The sequence below is a fragment of the Manduca sexta genome, unplaced genomic scaffold (genome assembly GCF_014839805.1).
Source record: "Manduca sexta isolate Smith_Timp_Sample1 unplaced genomic scaffold, JHU_Msex_v1.0 HiC_scaffold_3495, whole genome shotgun sequence".
Taxonomy (NCBI): domain Eukaryota; kingdom Metazoa; phylum Arthropoda; class Insecta; order Lepidoptera; family Sphingidae; genus Manduca; species Manduca sexta.
Window position 1 is genome coordinate 1 of NW_023594569.1, and position 13,403 is coordinate 13,403.

At 37.3% G+C, this 13,403-nt stretch overlaps 1 pseudogene; it reads right to left on the reverse strand.

Moving 5' to 3' along the window:
* Positions 1 to 2,893: 2,893 nt before the first annotated feature.
* LOC119193004 lies at positions 2,894 to 6,388 on the reverse strand (annotated as a pseudogene).
* Between the last annotated feature and the right edge of the window lie 7,015 nt (positions 6,389 to 13,403).

Sequence of the window (13,403 nt, forward strand, 5' to 3'; positions counted from 1 at the left end):
TGACTAATCACCCCCCGCTCGAATGATTTACCGAGAGCCAAGGGGGCCCCTTAAAATAATACAGATCTTCCAGCACCATTATTTTCACGGACCCTACATATTAATTTCATTAAATTCAACATTCCGATTGTTTTATTATGTATTTTAAAAAAATCCGACAGCACACACGTATCGGATTATATGTATGAAATTTGCGCATAGTGGCCCTTCACAATTCGCCTTAACACTAATTCTCAAATATAAAATAAGGCTCTTTTCGACAAGGCAAAACATATGTCATTATTTTCATAAGACAATCGGTACGTGGTGGTCACAATCGATACGGTAAAGCCCGTAAAGCTCATCAATAAAGTTTAGGAGCCGCGGCGAGCGGCGCATCGAGAAAACGTAACAATCAATTAAACTTTACACAAAAACCAACAATTACTTGTATTTATAAGCTAAGTGATTATAAAACGTTTAGAAAAAGAAAATAAAACAAAAATGCAACAAGACAAAATTTAACTTGACAATTTTCCACATTGGAATGCCATAATATTGACCTTGTTGTTAAAAAGATCTATACAATATATATGTTATATATAAATCACTAATATTACATATATAATATCTACAGCCTAGCATTCTATATACTAAATACATTTGGTCTTTGGATGAGCATGTCACAATATGGCTTGTGTGATCTTTTGTAACTTTAAACAATATAAGTGCACTTTTATAATTTAGTAGGTACTGAACGTTTCTTTTTTTTAATCTTACACTAGACTAGACCTCCGACGCGCTCCCTTCAACACCCGACCTTATCATAGGACAGTATAAAATCACAGAAACCATCTAATAAATCACATAAATAATTAATAAAAAAACAAACAAATTTTTGAGAAACACTGTTCTGATAAGAGTAAACTATAAGAATACATGATTACTTTGTAACATAAAAAACATTTTAAACGTTCATTAATAGACTAACGATCATCGCGTCGATGTAACGCCCCATTATAAGTCAGTGACATGCGCATTGGTGACGCGTTTATGGGAGCGTTACGCGCGCTTTTATCGCTTGACGAGATGACCGTATTACAGTTGATTTACACAATGCGAACTGCGTGCAAGTTGATATTTTAACGCCTCTCCGCCACAAGACAGTGTTGCGAAAACCGCGCGCTTGTACTCAGTCAGCAGGTCGCACCGTGTAACCAACCCCAAGTCTTACACATCCAAACATTAATTTTAAATTCATGAACATTCTCGTTCGAACCGTCTCAGGTACCTAGCGGGGACATGTATTACATCTAAACAGCATTTTTATTTTATATTTTTTGTATTTTTTTATGATCGTTTACTACAATGATTAAAATGACGTCGATGATTAATGTAAATGATTTTAACACACAAATGTATCACAAAGAAACGAGAGTCACTCGAATTAAATTCTCCATACCAAATAGATTATGAAACGGTCATAATTTTTGACACAGTTTATAATTATTGTGAACTACAAAAACATAGTGCCCGTGATATTAATACCACTTAATATATAAAATATATATTCGTATATATATAAACGTGTCGTAGTTGTGTCTGTACATTGAATATTATACAATGGCCCCATTTAAGACAAGAAATATTTGATATTTCCATCTTAGTTTGCACGGAGTGCATTTATGAAGCTTATTGATGAAAATACAGCCGTTGTGTATTTTTTTATGCTGGTACGGTTAAAGCATTACACTGCACACGATGGTAAGTACAGTGTAGGCCAAATAAAATTACAATATCTAGTATTATGCTGGCCTGTCTTGATGTATACTAACAAACCTTGCGATGCGTCTTGCCGGAACGAACCACTATGGTGTGGTTTTGATCCAGTGTCGCCATCTAGTGGGACACAAACATCGACTACCCTCCTACCAGCAAATACCCGACTTGCACATTGTGGATAATTCATTATAAAAGTACCATATGAGGTACTGATTTTAATTGAGTTGATTACGTCATAATAGCAAAGTTTACTGATGTTCTCTAATTATTTTGGTGTTATGTCTCTTTTACTCTTAAATAGTTTATTGTGAGTAAAGTGAGAGAACAATTATTGAAACAACTAATATTGATCTCCAGACCATTTTCATAGTACCTACTGATTAAGTTGTTTGTATAAAGAAAAAAATACAAGACACGGCTGTTTTAGCGCCAGTTTGTGATTATAAAAATAAAAGTACCCACACAAGCGACACCGCGCGTACAAACTAGTATTAAATAAAATTGCACACATACTCGCACTTACGAACATAAATGTGTAATCACCTTACAAAATGCAATGCAGTCTATGCATGTGGTGTCTTAGTTATTTTTTTTTATATTTTTATAAATATAGACAATTAAGGCGACTCGTTACAATCTAACTTTAAAGTAATGAGGTTTAATAAATTACATGACTTTATGTTTGGCATTCGTTTACTTTATGTGATGTATCCAACTAGGGTTGCCAGGCGGCGGATAAATTTAAAGAAACATTTTTTGAATAACTTTTTTTGACTTTATTAAAATGCCGACTACCAAGTGACCAGCCTTGTCACCAAACAAATCAACTAACATGGGTTAAAAATTCCGCCGTTTCAGTATAAGAACCTGGCCACCACACGCTGAGACAGCGCGAGTCCGTCAGCCGTCATATTACAACAGGATATTCATAGCTATATATATATTCTTTTAAACATCTAATAATTATGCCATGTTATTCGTGATTCAAATTAAGCTATCTATCACCTTTTCTTTCTAGATCTAACAAAGCAGATTGTAGCAGCCTACACGACGTACTATCTAATATAAGTATACATATAGTTTTCTCTGTACCAATATAAATAACTCTATAACTACGTTATAAAAACTACAATTAAAAGTGTACAATATTCTTTATGCGTACCATGTAAAAGTATCTATGTATAAATATTATATCTGATTATGAAGTAAATAATTTTTGGAATATGTTTTAAGGCTAGAACGTGTAGGTTATACCTTGGAAGCGTCGCACTCGGTCGCCGAGGAGATGTGGTCGTCCAGCTTGGAGGTGTTGGCGGCGACCTCGGCGAGGGTGGCGAGGGCCAGGAGGTCGACGTGCGGCGCCTGCGTCGCGATCTTCATCTCGGGGCTGATCTTGTCCACGCTAGAGACCATGCTGTTGATCTCGAGCCGCGTGATGCTGATCTTCCTGGGCTTGCGCTTCTGGCTGCCGCTGACGGTGTCGCGCCAGCTGTCGGCCGGCTCGCGCCGTTCCTCCATCAGCGGCCGCGGCACCGAGTTGATGATATGCGACGTCTCGTGTTTCGGCTTCAGGTTGATCGTCTTCTTCTTGCGTTTGTTTTCACGCTTCTTCTGTTGGAATTTTTCTAAACTGAGCGACGGTAAGGCTCTGATTTTAGCATCTAAGTCGAAGTCGGCAGCCTTGAATGTTTTGTTGGGATTATTGTCTTCGTGTGGTTCGGCGATGTCGAGTTTGGCCTCGCTCTCGGCCGACATGTCGTTCAATGGGCTATGTTTCGCGTCGTCGGTGATTGACTCCTCGCTGCGTGAGCTGCCAGGTTCCCAGCTACAAGTCGCGCTGTAGCTGTCGTCTGGCGTTCTGTCGGCGTAGTCCCTCTTCTGTCTCTTATTCACTATCAGTCCCCGACGGCCATGAACTCCTGGTACCTCTTCCCCTTACACGTCCTTCCAGATCTCATCTTTTCATCATCTGACCCGTTCCTCATGTAGCCGTACTCATCATCTTTAGAATATCTCTTATCAACTATTTGGTCTATCACATCTTGGTTGGTAAACTCGTTCTGGATGCCTTGCCAGCATATCCGATTTGGCATGTCTAAGTCCTCTTCAAACACCCGGGTGGTTTCCGAAAGCGCGTTCTGGAGTTCGCGTATGGAGTCCTCCCTGACAGCGCCTCTCTTCGGCATTTCTAATAAATGATGAGATCTGAATTCGTTTGGGGTTGAGATCGCATTGAACTTAAAGCTGGGCGGTGAATAGTAAGGATTTGGAGTTTGCGTTTCAGTCTTAGTGGCGAGGAGGCTGCTGAGGCCCCCCATTTGGGCTTCGTCCGCCAGCTTGCCGGGCGTGAACATGGACAGCGGTTTGGAATCGCTCTCGAACAAGTCATCTCTGGGTTTCTTGTTGAAGTCGACTTTAGTAGAATTGTTATTGGTTTCTCTAGTTCATTGTCGTGGGTTTCGGGGCCGGGGACTCCGTGTGTTTGTCCGTGGTGTCTCGGGGCCGCGAGGAGAGCGATGCGCAGCGGTGGCGCGAGCAACTTGTACCACTTGAAGTCAGGGTTAGCGCTGAAGAACGCGTCTTTGTACTGGAAACAAATGTTCATAAACATTTTATTGTAAGTTCTAATTCTCCCTATATGTGGTTAGACTGAGGTATAATTTGTGAATTCAAGAGTTGCCGAGTTCATCTGTTACATAATGTTAATAATCTCAATGTCCAAGTCGGGATAAATTTCAACACTTGGAAACATGTGTTTTTTCTATAACTCACATCGATAATAAATAATCTAAGTATCAAGCTAAGGGTATTACTAAATTAGGGGGTTATCCACACTCTTATCCACCACTGTAACTCCTTTAAGCTAGAACCGACAATAGCCCCATACATTAGTGTCTGGGAACACTAAGCTTAACCAGGAAAACAAATACCACCGCTATGTTATGGCAAAATATGAAATAATTTTGAACGTTAACTTTAAAATGAAAAAGCAAAAATAGCTGCCACAAAGCGTGTATCAATTTCCTGTTAAGGCTATATTTGTTAATCGGCAACGGAATTATTAAATAAATATATAGGGACGAGACATATGCGACTTTGACTAAGGAGGTGATAAAATTAACATTTTAAATAGTTTTTTGTCGAATTTCAATATTGGAATGTTCCGCACCTGTTTAGCAAGACCTGTGTAACAAGCTTTCTCCTCTTTGTCCAAGTTGGCCCACCACTCGCCGAGAATCTTCGTTATGGATCTGTAATCATTAAAGAATATGTAAAACCGAATAAACTCACATTTGGTCTAAATTTAGAATTCAGATTGCTTATATTGTTTCGTAGATATAACTACATATTTTCTATACATTATATTTACATGTATCATTAGATAAAAGTTATATATTTCCGTCGTTTTCGATAAGCGAGTAATCGCTTTTACCAATCCATCGCGAAATCGAACCAATCCGAGTAAAGATTTTATGACATGCTTACAAATGACTCATTTTGATTGGTTTATTCTCGGGATCGGATCGACGATTAAGATAAGGATCATTTATTGAAAATGGCTCTTACTAAATTATAATAACAGTAAGGTACATTTACTGGTGGTAGGTCTCTCATATGTGGGAGTTTGTATTGGTAGGTACCACCACAATGTATATTTCGGCCGCCAAGTAGCAGTGTAGTACTGTGTTCCGGTTTGAAGGACATTGTAGCTAGTGTAACTACTGGACATAATGAAACTTAACATCCTATGTCTAGTGATGGCGAGCGCAGTGGAATACCAAACAATACTTTGTAATTTAAGGTGTTGGATGGTGTTTCTACTGTTTATTGATCGTATCGCTTACCATCATGCGAACGGCAACCTCGTCTCGTCATTCAAAAAAATAAAATAAATCTTTACTTATACAACTGAAGACACAAGGCGTTTAGTCGAAAACATAATTCGTGTCCTTCAGGTTTATCGGCCGCTACGATGAATGAACCATCGATAATTAGATATCTAGTTTACAAGATAACATCGATTTAGTCAAAAGTCTGAGTCACAACATAAAAAACTAACAGTCTTGTTTTTGCCTATATTATTGTTGGTTTATTTGTTTATATTAAACACTTGAGAACTGGTTTCTTTAATCACGAATATGTGATTTGTATTTACAAAATGTAATGAAATAAAATATGAATGCATCAATAGAATTATATTTATATGTGTGAAAGAAATACAGTTTTACGTAGTTAAAAAAGGAAAAACATCAGTATCTTTCGTACTTTCGTTGTTTTGAGAATTTTCTTTAGCAATTCCAAAATAAAATCTACACTTACAGCTAAATTTAAAATAATTATACACTTATCTGTTATCGGTGTGGATTGTGGACTAGATTACGATCGAGGAATGAATCAATAAGTCATTGAATAATCGTAATAAACATAAAACATAATCAAGCAAGAAACAAATGTTGCAAAAGGAAATAGACCGTTTTAATATTTACCTATTTTCGAGGTTAGGATATTTATCGCGCACGACACTCCGGTGCCGCTTGCAGAATATAAGGAAGGCGTTCATGGGCCGCCGCGCGCGATGCGCCAGCTCGATATCGCCGTCCTGCTCTTGCATTGTGCACTATCTGTAAAGGAGAAAGAGACAACATTATATTTGGGGAAAGACAAATTTATTGATAATAATTTGGTTTCCAACAGATAGAGGTATATAAGTGTGGGATTATGTTCCAATTCGATACCCTACTTGGGTGTTTCCGAATTGACAAACTCATGAATTTCTCATGCACGTGCTGGGCATCGAACGCAGAACCACACGATTCCTAACCTACATCACTATCTTATCACGGTACGGAAATATCTCCAGACAACAATGTATGCAAAATGCATCCCTCAAATTCAGGTGTTATCTATTTATTATGAATACAATGTCTCATCGCAATAACAAATCTTTTAGACTGTAAACATCGATCGTCGACCCTTGTTATCAGCCGTTATCAGTACAAGGAACGCTGGCTGCACTTGGCAAAGAAACCGGTTATCGGAGATAAACACGTGACATGGCATGATGTTGATGTAGGTGGTTACAAAGGCTTTGGACCAGCCCTGGCACATGAAATCGATAGTTTGTGTATAACCTGTATTACAAGCGTAGGAAATTATGAACATGACCTTGTTAGGGTTGTCAAATGCGCGCAATATTAATGAAAGTATTTATAATTAATTTCGTTACGGTGTGGTAGCCTGTTCATATTTTAAATTCCCTTGGTCTCACTACCAAAATGTCTCACATAGAAATTCTTATGCAGAGTCTGACAGTCGGATCTAGCCTGAGAGTAATTCTAATGTAAGGGAAAAAGAAGAACCGTTTTACATATTTTGTCTAATTAGGTTTTGTCTGCAGCTCAGCCCGCAAGGAAAAGGTTTTCCCCGGATAAAAAGTAATCAAAAAATTCAAAATCGGTTTAGTTGATATTGAGAGCAGCGCGTTTAAACAAACAAACTCTTCAGATTTACATAATAGTAAGTATAGATATAGACGTCTACCCTCGGAATTACCTTCCAGTCACAAATCCAGGCAGTCTTTATCACGCCTCGTTTATTATAATATAATAAAAAGTAGTTTTTATTATACCATAATTGAATAATATTGAGTTGAATATAGCTGGCGCAAAAATTAAAACATTGTTTTTTAAAAGAGAGAATCAACGCTACAGCATTGTAAACAATTTAATTATGAAATGTGGTTACACAGTTATGATTACTTATTTCCAGTTCATAAATTATTTATATCAATTAAATTATGTGAGCTTATTATGTTATTTATGGTGAGTTATTTTTAGTCTAAGAAGTCTATTATCCCAAGTCATAAGAATAAGTTATAAATGAAATTTCTAATCCACTGGAATAGATAACGTCACATGGCACAATCAGATAAGAAATGCACGATCCATACTGTGACGTCACCGCTTATACATTGCAAGAGTACGAGCGAGATAGCGAGATTACATCCACCAATTTTTTATATGTTGCAATCTAATTTTTCATTCGACTTCGACCCGAATATAATTTAATAATTAATCATGTAAGTATGTTATTCTCTTAATTTAATTAAAAATCAGTCCCAAAAAGTGATAAAGCAATCTGATGCTTTACTCTTTAGGTTTAGAGTTCAAAATAAAAACAATCGAACTATACAATGGTATCGAAAACACGACTAGCAAACTATTATCATGAATGTTTATTATTACCACGATAACGTAACAAACCAGCGTGATATTCGTTATTTTTATACAATGGAATACGTATACACTTCACATTTATTATGTATTGATAAAATTGAAAAGTGCTGTAATTATTTTTTGTAATTTTGTCGTGGTTGTGGTTATGGTTAGGAATTGTAGAGCTAAATATGATAGCTGATATTGATATGGGAATATATAAGGCTAAAATAGACTATGTAACAGGATGGCAAAAATTGATTAAATAAATATTTTTCTTTCTTTTTTTAAATGCGTCTGTGACGTAGTTGATAACGGTACGATTGCAGTGCTGAGGTCGTGGGTTCGATCCCCGGGTCGAGCAGTAATACTGGGTTTTTAATTATGTATCAGCATATGTGCCTGATATGGCGATAGGCGCCCCTATCACGTTATGGGACGGAACACACATGGCGGAAAGAAAGTGCACTAATTACGCCTCTGCCTACCCTTTCAGGTAAAAGACGTGAGTGTGTGTATAAAATAACAGACATTTCTTACATAACATTGCAATTGCCGCCACAAAAGTGATCTTTCCTAAAAAATAAAGAAAAACCACACACATAACCTAATCAAAGACTCTCCCTCACAGCGCCATTACAACTCCAGTAAGTCATGATCAGCAGTGGCACGCTTTTTGTGAGCACCGAGCGGGGTGAAGCCCGAGTCTCAAGGAACACTAACTTGTACATAACCTTATCAGTATAAAAACGTTTAAAAAGTTTGTTTTTATGATGTAGGAGGAAACGAGAAGACAGTTCACCGATGTTACGTGACCACAGCCGCCCATGAACAACTGCAATACCAGAGGGGCTAGACATGCGTTGCCTTTTAGGTGGAAGAAAGGTCTTTTTCTGAAGGTCGCCTGTTCGTACCAGTACGTAGATTCTGCCATAAATATGTTATAAAGTATCCTAAAACCCCAAAATCATGCGTATGAAAGTCCAACCTAAAGGCCTACAGAAACATTATTATGAACAGTTATTTGTCAAAACTCGGCGAATGAAACACAAGGCTATGGTCTAAAATACTGATAACGCTCGGTTGTGTGTTAATTAGGTTTAAACGTGTAGAAGTGTGTATTTGGCGACGATCATGCTAGCATTTATCTATCGAGCAATACGTTGGGAAAAATTAGGAAATAAAACACGATAATGGAAAAACAATAAGATTTTTGAAATAAAACTATTTACGGATTTTATGGCGGTTTTTTATATTATAATTTTCTTCCGAAGTTTCTAAGGCTTTACAGACTTCATTAGTTCCCCCCCCATGACGGTGAGTGTATGGTTTTACATTGTGGTTATGTCTGTATAAGTTAAAATCGCATTTAGCAATCAGACGTGTAGTCTTGATTCTACACTAATATAGTCTTCTGCAAAACTGCTATAGACCAAAGTCTACAGAGTAGCTCTCCTACAAGAAAAATTCTTTCAGACACAAATTTGACAACCCTCACTCATTCTTACAATTATAAAACTATTATCGGTCTGAACGCGATAAAGTCAAACTTCTGGATTTCCATTAAATATGATATTATGTAGATAGAGGCCCTGGAACTTGGCTACTTTTACTAACATATATAGGAGAACAATTTTTATCCAGCCAAACCTCTCACACAGTCGAAGTTGCAAGTAAAAGCAAGTAGCTATATTCGAGTCGTAGGTTAGATAAGCCGGGATAATTTTTGGGAGAATAAGGGAAGAAATGACAAAGACAAAGTCATCAATTAGCCTAGCCATAGGATATGTTATGCTACTGAACTACAGAAAAGACCATAGGCCGCGCACTCCATTCATCTCTGCCTCCAAAATGCTCCATTTCAAGAACTTACTGATGAGCCAATTGTCGTACGTGATCTACCGTACTATTTCATTATGTTAATTGTCAACGTCATACACTTTCTGTATCAACATTCCGTGTGTGAGGTCGCTTTAAATTCCGCTGAGAACCGGTTACCAAGCGTCATGTGTTTGATGCAGGTATGCCATTGAAATTGTTGCTAAGACTGGTAGGTAAAGATGTATTATTTGTAGACGTGGCCCGGCTCGACCGGGGCAGTACCGTCAGAATGATGAATAGCTAAATTATCTTTAAAAAGGCTTGTGTAAGGAGGTAACTTTTTAAAGGTAAGTGCGGTCAATATGGTTGCTAGAGAATACATATATTCAAAGGAATTTCAATATTTTTCTTTAATTAAGTATAATATGATATTGGAATCGAATCTACTAAACGAATACAATACAGCTAAACGGACATTATCATACTAAAATAATTCCGAAAATGGAATTATTTACATCTAAAAATAATATTACGGAATCAATTAGTACATCCATTATCATCATGAGAAGTAAGTATAAATAGTGTTGTAGATCTGGCGGTATTTATTTTCGTTTTTTACTCAACTAACAAAGCGTTAAATTTAAATACATAATTTATATCAGAATCATGTATATGCAATAAATTTATGTAATAAAGCTTATTTTTTATATCGCGACTGAATGACGAGACGAGAAAGGCACTCGTCTGATGTCAAACGACCGTCCACAAACAATAGCAACACCATGCAGTAGTTTTAAATTACAAAACACTGCATGACACTGAGCTGTTAGTCACAGAGACACAAGTTTAATAATGCTCAGTAATTACACTGACTACAATAGACTTCACACCCAGAACATGACGGTGCTTGGACTGATGGGCGGCAAATAAATATTACTTTTATAATTTTTTGTTTCTGTATTTTGCATATGTAAATCATTTTATAACGTGACATGACTAAACAGCGATCAAAGGTCTCATTAAATTGTCGTGTTCCCGTGCTGTGGCCTTGACCCACAGAGCCGAAGTGTGCTGAGGCTGGCGAAACAGCCCGTGAAAGTGAAAACTGGCTCGCACCGGGACCGCGCGCCGTCCGTTCGGCTGCGGTATCGCGCGAAATTGTACGCTCGACATTGTTATTTGGGTTATTTGTCTTTTGGGACATTGATAGTGCTTTGAGTTCGTGTCTGTTCCATTTTTTTTTAAATTACATTTTTCTATGTTGGTTTTTGTTCATTAATATTACATTATGAAATATGAAAACCTTACAATTGACATAGTGTCAAGAAATTCCTGTTTTATCTTCAAAGAAATGGACACAATCTCAATCAGTGTAACGTACGACTCATGCTTATTTCTATACCATGTAAGTGAACTGCTAAGAGATAAGAAAATAATTAAAAACACCAATTTTATTAAGTACGCGTCTTGAAGGGTAGTACCTAATCCTCAAGTTTCACAGTCAAGTAAGCCGTGACTAGTTCAATGAAGCGAGACATTGTTTTTCAATACATATTTAAATCTTTTATAATGTACTAGTTGTGCCCGCGGCTTCGGCCGCGTGGAAATCAGTGTGTCGTAAAAAAAATTCCCGTGTAAATTCCGACCCATGACATTTTTTTACACCCATGCGACCTCTTCAACAATAATTGTTATATTTCAGTCAATTAACATAAAACTGTAATGTACTAATAACCTAAATCTTCCTCAAGAGTTGCACTATCTTTTAGTAAAAACCGTACAAAAATCCGTTCATTAGATTTTGAGAAAATCGATCATATAGACAGCTTTTGGGGACTTTGTTTTATAATATGTATAGATATTCGTTCTTCATTAGCATTACATCATACAACGTAGCACAAATCTCGTAGTAAAGCAAAATTATACCAAAATTTAAACCGTATCGTTCCACGCGTTACGCGTCAAGTGACAGCCGCGTCATTGTTGTCAGGCGGCGCTTGTCAAAATCCGCGCTTTCGCCAAGGTCAAGGACGGGGGCCATCTTGCGCTGACGAGGTCGCGACTAACATCATATCGATCACTTAATCGGGCCCTGGATAGATTTCATAAAATCGAATACGCCAGTGATGTGTGTTATGGGACGAATTAGTTCGGCAACTGTACTTATCATTGCGCATCTGTCTACCTTTTGAGGAATTAGTGAGTGAATGAAGAAATTTGTTGCCTTATTTTGGCACGGCAGTGCTAATGCACTTATTGGCAGGCAAATTGGTCGACGAAGCGTCGCTCCTTTGAAGGTCGATAGAATTATGTAAGACGGTTTTACAGAATGTACAGTCAGCCAAAAAATTATTTGAATAAATTCAAAACTTCAAATTGCCTATAGGTATACCAACCAATTGTCTTTACCAACATTTTTTACTGAAATATACTCGTAATATATTTTAGATAAAGAAAAGTTTCAAATTAAATTAACTGGTACTGTATTGATTTTTTTGGGTTTGAATTTGTTTACCTATTTTTTGCTGCCAACCGTACACCAGGTAACCGCAAAACGCGACGCGGGGCGAAAATTGAATTCAGGACAGATTTTGCTCTGAAATAGATTTTCTAATTTATTTTCCAATAAGTTTTGCGTTTTAGACTTAAGGGTTTTATTGAACAAATTTGCCGTTTTTATTATTGCAGTATGCAGCTCTCATTTTGGTTGCCAGAAAAACGTATTTTTTTTATACACACACGCCAAAGTCACCCTTCTTCACCTGATGGTAATTGTAATGGTGTCCAATAGAATGTCGACTAACAACAGATTACTCCTCGGTAGTCGACACAGTTATGCCGACCTTTTGGAAATGTATAAACACAGGCAGATCACGGAACGCGACACACTTTCGTGGGCTACTATGGCGGGTTTTAACTTGTGTACGGTGGTCGCTATTCGGGCGGATATAAAATATATCCTACCACCAGCAAGTTGGTGTGAGGATGCTCATGTAAAAACAGTCTTTTGACAACACCATACTTCTATATATGTCTGATCAGGACTACGTATGACGGTTAGATGTTAGATAAGCGAAATACATTTAATGAATCAATAGTACGTGTACGCGATAAGACGTCCACTATCACAGAAAACTCATAAAGATAGTACATTGAGTGGTGAGTAACGCATTTAAATATGTTATTATTAATTTTATCATCGCATTCGAAGATGGATTGGATGGAGTATGATATGTAATCGACTGATAAATTTTATTTTAATTGATTTTTAATTCTTTATAAATACACACACATACACACAACGCACATACACACAACGCACATACACACACCACACACACACTCATACACGTAAACGCAACTCACATACGCGACTCGCACGCACACACGGAAACGCATAACGCTTTTATACCCATAGATGTAAATACAGAGACAACGGTGCAATCAAAGCACCTACTTTTCGACTTGTGACTTCCGAGTATATCGCCATAACGGGCACTAACTCCAGACCCCGGGCTGATATTGATCAGAAAAACCCAATCTACCTATATACATAAAATAAATGCGTATAAGTATGTTACCATGACTCCAAAATGTGTGGTGCGA